Consider the following 7,735-nt stretch of genomic DNA (forward strand, 5'->3'; position numbering starts at 1 on the left):
TTTTTCGCCATTCATATTTTGCATAAAATTGCCTTAATTTTTGGATTACAGCTGCCAGTTTGTCAGCAAAAAAATTTTTTTTTTTTGTCAGTTGTACGTTTCTTTCCCAACGATTGCTCCTCTTGCCGCAAAACAACGTAATTTATTTAACAAAAATTATTATTTGCTGCTTGTATTTAAATCTGTCCATTCACTCACTTACTGAACGTCTGACTACCCATTTTGCTTGTTTGTTAGCTTGGACATTTTTCTTGTTCCGATGGTTGCAATGGAGATTTGTTTAGTGGTTTAGTGGCTCGTCATGTTTTTATTTTTTGAAATTTTTAACTCTTTTTTTTTTTTAGGTTTTTCTTTTCTTTTTTTTTTTTTTTGTTTTTTGGTTGGACTCTTGTTTTGTGCATTGTCATCATCATCAAGAAGTTGGCCAAGCGGCCAATTCTATCCACCAACACTTATTCAGTAGCAGTTAACCATTAAAATTTTTAAAAAGTTTACCATGCAATGTCTTTTTTCCTCCAGAGTATTATAATATGATCTAAAAAGAGCAAAAAAAAAAAAAAAAATTGTAAAATATTTTAAATTGTGTGCATTTTTTGTAATCGTGAAAATTTTTGTGGTAAACAAAATTTTCAGTGGCATAAATAATTTCTTCTTGTATTTTCTAGCAACTGAGCACAAAAAAAAAAAATCAAAAAGTTTTCTTTTGTTAAAAACAAAAGTCAGCGAAAAAAAAATTTTCAAAAATTTACTCATTGCTTTAGTTGGGCAATAATTAAAAAAAACTATAGCATATTTTGAAGATGATTTGTAAAGCTGTGATTAAATTGTAAAGATGAAATCTCGTTTAAGGCGATTGAAGTAATTTTATCTTCAGTTCCAGGAAGACGTTGGTGTAAAACCTCACACCAATGGTTGTACAAGCATATATTAGGTTTGTGAAGATGTATGCAATACACAGAAGGACTTGAGGTGGGATCCATCTTTTATTATACTGATCGGTTCGTAATCAGATCATGCGGTTGCTCGCGTGTCCGTAGTGTGTTCAACATGCCGACCACAGCCTTTGGAATGCTGTAATGAAATTTTTTACACTGACGTGTCTTGGCTCGAGAGCGAACGCTATTGAAAATAATTCCGAACTGACTGCATTTTCGAACGCTTCCCACACAACGCTTTATTTCGAAAAGTCGTAATTTTATTAACTCTAGGATGATGTAAGTTGTGTAAAAATAGGCAATGCTGTTCTATAGTGTTTTTACTTGTTTGTTTTTTGTCTGAAAAAAGTTCCCATAATATTTCGGAATTTAATCAGCTCACCTCGACTACAATAATAAAAAGAGAATATTTAACGCTTTGAAGTGCAAACCAGAAAAGGTGCGAAACATCACGTTGCACCTGCTTTGAACGGATGGCCCCTTATACAAGAGAAAACAAAAAAGAGGATAAAGATCAAATAAGTATAAATCATTTCCAAAGTATGCGTTTGTTAAAAATGTTAGTAAAATGCCATTCATTTTGCTAAACAATATTTTATAGAATCAATAGATAAGGCGGTCCGTGCTCGCGGGTTCAAGTCTCGAGCGCAGTAGAGTTTACTTCGATCTTAGTTCTAGTTGGATCTCAGCAGTGTTACTTAGGTCACGGCTATCATCTCCCTATCTCTTTCCTCACGTCTCCGTGCCTGTCACTATCTTACGCGACCAGGGCACGTCTCTTGAGTTGTTCGCCCAATATAAAAAAAAAAAAGATTATGGTAATGAAATAGTACGCTCTCGTTCACAATACCACATCATCAATCCTTCAATCCTTCTAATTTTTAAAAGAAAAGTACAAAGTCTCGGATTTTATATTCACCTAACTTTGCTTTCCATTTGTGGTACTTACAGCAAAGAAGTTGCACAGCATACATAGTAAACGTAAGTCCTTTGGAAAATTTTCCCTATTCCCCGAAGCACTAAACTGCGACTTACGAATCATTAGATATAAGTGAGATATTTGATAATAGAGAGGAGAGAGTTACAAATCAAAAATTATTTTTGGTGTCAAATAGAGCAAACTTTCCGTCGAAAAAATTTTAAATTTCATGAGAATTTCATAGCGCAAATCAATGTTTTTTTATCAATAAACAACTTTGCTTAGTTCTAGTAGTAGAAAAAAAAACTATCTAAACTATCTACACTAACTAATTATAATAGCCCTTCGACACGCAGTGCAACTAGGTCAAACGTGAATCGAAAATTAAATAAAATTTAGTCAGTCAAGTGGATATTTTAAATATATTGATTTTCGTGTCATTGACGGTTTCAATTAAAACGCGTTTGTCAATTTCTGATTTAGTAATAAAATATTTATTTATTTATTTAACTAATCGAAAGTTCCCCCCGCATTTCCCTTTAAACTATTTTTGCAAATATATTGTTAAGAATTCGAATGAAAAGAATTTGCATAGGTGAAGTTGTTCACGAAATCATGTTTCGAGAAAAACGCGTTCAAAGATTTGAAATATTTCAAAGACATGTTTTTTGGTTAAAGTACATTTTTATTGATCCTATGACCATAAAATAGTCCGAAGATTTTTTGCCGAAATGTACCGCTTTTTTTTTTATCTTTTATGTGTTGCGAAAAAACAAAAAAAAAAAAAAATCAAAAAAATGAAAATCTTCACCAAACAGATGCAACTGCTTGGAATAAACATTGCGTCCTTTTCGTTTACTCAAATCTTCATAATTATTTAACAGGACATTTTAATAAATGTAGCTACACGAGCTACAGTGTTTGCGTTTGGAGACAATTTTAAGTCACCAGCGATTATAATTTTTTCATTCAAGTTCTCAAAACACGCTATAATGCCAAACGCAAAACGCTTTTGTGAAGCATATGTCTTTTGTGACTTGCTCGGCAAAAAATATTACTTGAAAAGCCTAATAAACTGTTTAACTCAGCGTATTGGGCTAAAGAAGAATTTGGTTTAAAAATACAATTGAATTTCTCCTAAGAGGCTGTGACCTCCTTGCGGCTTTGCTTATTGATCACACTTGTAACTTAAAGCTACGCAAGACCAAGCTACATGTCTTCAATTTCAGTTTCCTACTTAAGCGTACGTATTTAACATACTCGTTGCTTACATTCAAAAGCACAGATATTAAGCTTTTGTGATGATATTTATTTCTAATATACGTATAAAAATGTATTAATTAAAAAACAAGTAAAACCGTTACGGCGAGCCTTGGATTGCTATTAAAAACCCCACACGATTCTACAGGTATTCATGCTACGACTTACATTATATAGGAAGTGGTCTAAAAACTTGTCCGACTCGAATTATTTTCAAATACGATCTACCGATCGAACAGAAAGTCACAAGACGGATAGACGGACAGACAAACAAAGACGGACTGATCAGTATAATAAAATATGGGTGTATATCAAGTCCTTGTGAATGCTGTCTACATCTGCACAAGCTTGTACCGCAAGTGGTGTAGGACATGATAGCGTTTGTATAATCGTCACAATTTTTGACAGAAAATTTAAAATTGTTTGCCATATTGTTTTTCCCTGCTAGCTAGATGGAGCTGTTATTTCGCAGTTACCACAACATAACATTTTTGCTATTTACTCAATTACGTGAACACATGATAAAAATCTTTCCACTTGTTTTGAATGTATTTAGTAACAAATTATTGTATTAAGCAGACAAACGCTTTCTAAATCTCTGACCATGGCAAAGACATCGTCGGCGTTTATTGCGATTAAGTTAAGATAATGACCGGGCCGAGGTTAATACTTAAATCAAAATAACTTATAATATACTATAATATGTATTTGAATATGTATGTGCGTTCTTGTTACTAATTATAATGAATGAAAAAAACAACAGTGTGAGCAAACATTATATAGTACTTAAGCAAACGCCGCAATACCAAGATTTATAAATTATTTGAGCATACATCGGTCAGTGCGAGGACATAAAATACAGCACAATAAAGGATACAAAGAGTATTAGTTATGTGAACAAAGGCATAGCTTCTCCTCATTGTTCCCGTCGTTGTGAAAGGTTAAACATAACCAAAGTTAAGCTATAAATTGCGGGGTTAGTAATTTGTTGTAACCAGAAATATACAAAGTACGAAAAGTTATATAATAGAATATTGGCGAAGGAGACCAAAATACATTGGTAAAAGTACAGTTTTCTTACGCCTTTTAGTTTTGACATTCAAACGATATTTGGATGCAAAAAAAAAAAATTAACAATCGGTTATGTAAGCTTAAAGGAAGGGATTATTAAAAGCATTTATATGTCATTGAAAATTTAAATTTCATCTTAAGCAAACGGGCAGAACAAAATACCTTCTGAATGTGGTCTGAACATTTATGCAGATCGTCGTGCAGGTTCTTATCAATGAGTTGAAATAAATAAATTAAATGCGAAATTGCACTTTTTCATGCAATGCACTTTGTTTTATTTACAAAGTACACCAGGCAATGAAAATTCACTGAAGGACTAAGAAAATTTCAATAAAACTTATTAGCTAATAAAAAAAAAAAAAAAAAAAAAAAAAATTCTGCGCACCTTTCTGTGTATTACAGTTAAAACAAACGAGGAGCAAACGAAAACCAAAGCAAAAAAAAAAGTTTCTAAAAAGCATGTGAAAGCCAGTAACTGGTTTACCATCGAAAAGTTATTGCTAATCTTGGAATAGTAAATCAGCAATTACAATCACGACCAGGCAAGTTTGACAACATTGTAAGCAAAGGTAAAAACAATGCTTGGGAAAGTTTAAGCAAATTAAAAACCAATATTCGTTAACTGACCTTTTTTCGGTTGGTTAATTTTCTTTCCTCAATGCTTTTTTTTTTTTTTTTCTCTCCTTTCAACGGCGTATTTTAAGCCTTTATTTGATTATTTGCTGTTGTTCGACAGATTTAATGCTACACTGCATTTGCGTGAAAAATTTTCCTGACAGTAATACCGAATTTAGGCAAACAATGCAGACATAAATAAATTCAAATTTTTAGTAAATATCGAAACGTTTATAACAAAACCAACAACAACAATAACAGCAAAAATGTAAGGCAACAGTTTATAAATTGTCTTGAAAAGCAGAAAGAAAGCTAAAATTCACTTTTTGACCAGGAGTAACACACAATGTCTCTGAAATTGGTACTGACATCAAAATGCTTGTAAAATGGGTTAAAACAAGTTCCCATCTTTTAAAATTTCTTTATCAAATCACATACGCGGTTTTCAAAAAAATAAAAATTTATTTTCGTCTTTTAAATTGCAATGCTTACCATTGTGATTTTTAAAACGATGAATTACATAACAATTGCATTAGTTTATCGAATTCCCGGAACTATAATTTATTTAGTTGTGTTGAAAGGCTTTTAAGTTCAGTTCGAGAGAAAATATTTAAAAAACACTTTCATTTTAACAATAAAATATTTTTAGCCGCCTGTGTATATACTTTGTTTTGCGAAATTAAATTTTTCATGATCGTCATGCTGTGACGACCTTTCCATGACCTGCATGGCTAAAAACCTTTTATAAGGAAATTAAAATTTAAATAAAATCATTGAAAAACGGCTCATTGTTTGTCACTTTTTGTTTTTCTGAATATTTACAATTTTTCTTTGTTTTTTATTCGCTTAAAGATTTCGTTGCGGATTTTGTTTAAAAAAATTTTCTTTAAAAACTTCGTTCATTTTACCGCTACTTATTGCTCATTGGTTTGCGAGTTGTAACTGATGGTCAAAGTCAATGCTATTTTCTTCTATACAGACACAACCATTAGCACGTGAAATTTTTTTATTTTTTTTTTTTTTCCTTCTTTGGTATTAGAGTATGTAATTTTTTTCTTTTTTTTTAGATATAGAGGACTGTTCGTGTTGTGTTTTCTATTAGAATTGCATACTTATATCAGAGTATCGCGATTATTAAGTCAATTGATTTCGTTTGGTGTCATGTACTGTTTTTATTTGCTGGCGGGAGAGTGAGAGAGAGTTGGTAAAAAATAAGAGACAAGTTAAATGTAGAGAGCAAATAAAAGTGGTGATTATCAAACACTAGAATGTTAATAGAAAAGAGATAACAAACTTCCTTGCATGCTGTAAAAATCTCTTAAGTTCGATTACAATAATTTTAACAAGAAGCATGTTATGCCTATTCAAGTTGCAATAGCGTCCTTGTTAAGAGATCCAAATGAAAATTCTGTTACTTGTCCTTTATTGACTTAACTTTCTGTAAAGAAATGTTAAAGCAATGTTAGCACAATATTTCTGCTAATGCAATGTCTGCTATTAAAAGATTTGTGACAAATGTTAATTAACATGTATGTTCTCTTAACTTTACAGTGCTCTTATTATTGCGTACAGTGCAGTAATAATTGAATAATTGACCTTTAGTAAACTTGTTTACATTAGAACAGTTGGAAAGTTAAATTACATTATTACACCTGAGCATGACATACTCTTCTCAACGCCCACTCTTTCTCACTTTCTCTTTCGGATTTTCTCTTTGTTTTTTTCAAACCGGCGCATATCCTCTTTAGTACTTGTTTAATATAGAAATTCACCACCCAAGTATGTAAAAAGCATATTTATTTACGTCTCTCATTATTAATCTGGATATAATGCTAAAACAGTCTCTGATGTTGGTGAGTGCATGTGTGTATATAAATGGACGATACGATGGTATATGCGGTTTATGTATAGTTACGAGGTAAACGAATGGTGTATAAGATAGATTCCTACATTATTTAGCCTTCGCCACATAGCTGGGCTTTTGGGACAAGTTAGTACAATTTCGGGATTTGCCAGGTTGTAAAGGATAAATATACAGCTAAGTAAAAGCGCACTAATACTTACACTTTAAGTGCTCTAAAATATATATTCAAAAAATAAAAGAATTTCGCTATAAAATTAATGAAGAGGAAGTGTGTTTTTTAAACGATAATTATTTCACTATAATTATATAAAAAATATAATATTAAAGAAATTAAGTTTTTTTAAAAAAGTAAAAAATTAAAATAAATTATAATCAATTGTAAATAAATAATTTATAAAGTAATTTGTTTTAATAATAAAATAATAATAATAAGAAAAAAAAAAAGTAAAAATCTATTTTTAAATAAATAATTCTTTTAACAACGTGTCGATGAATGAAACGCGAATATATTATAAAAAAATTTAAATTAGTTTATATTAAGCAGCAACAACCTGGCCATTCATATTGAATACTAAATGAAGCGCGTGTTTAGTTTGTTTGGCATTCGTTAAAGTATTATAATTCTCCTTGACATGTCTGAAACAATTGTAGTACGGACATACGGTAATGTAACAACCAACCCAAATCCATACACAACAACCGCAACACTATATTTGTGTTAATCGTATACGCCAGTGGCATTGTGGTAAATTTTTTATTAACAAACACTGGCATAATTCGGTTTTTTTTTTTTTTTCTTTCTTCTTTTTTTTTTGTTGTTTTCGGTTTTTCTCTTGTTCCGTTTTGTTGTTGCTGTTATTCATTGTGTAAAATGTGGTCTCAATGGTCAAAAATTATGTTAATAGAGTGTATTGCGTCTATGTTAACGCAGCCGGTAAAATAAAAAAAAATAAATAAAAAAATAAAAAAGAAATATGAAAAATATAATTTTACACAAAAAGTTTACATTCGCTCTTACACATAATGCAGTGGATTTATTTGATACGAAAATAAATGGTGAATATATTTTTG

Source organism: Glossina fuscipes, unplaced genomic scaffold (assembly GCF_014805625.2).
Source record: "Glossina fuscipes isolate IAEA_lab_2018 unplaced genomic scaffold, Yale_Gfus_2 2, whole genome shotgun sequence".
In the NCBI taxonomy this organism is placed as follows: domain Eukaryota; kingdom Metazoa; phylum Arthropoda; class Insecta; order Diptera; family Glossinidae; genus Glossina; species Glossina fuscipes.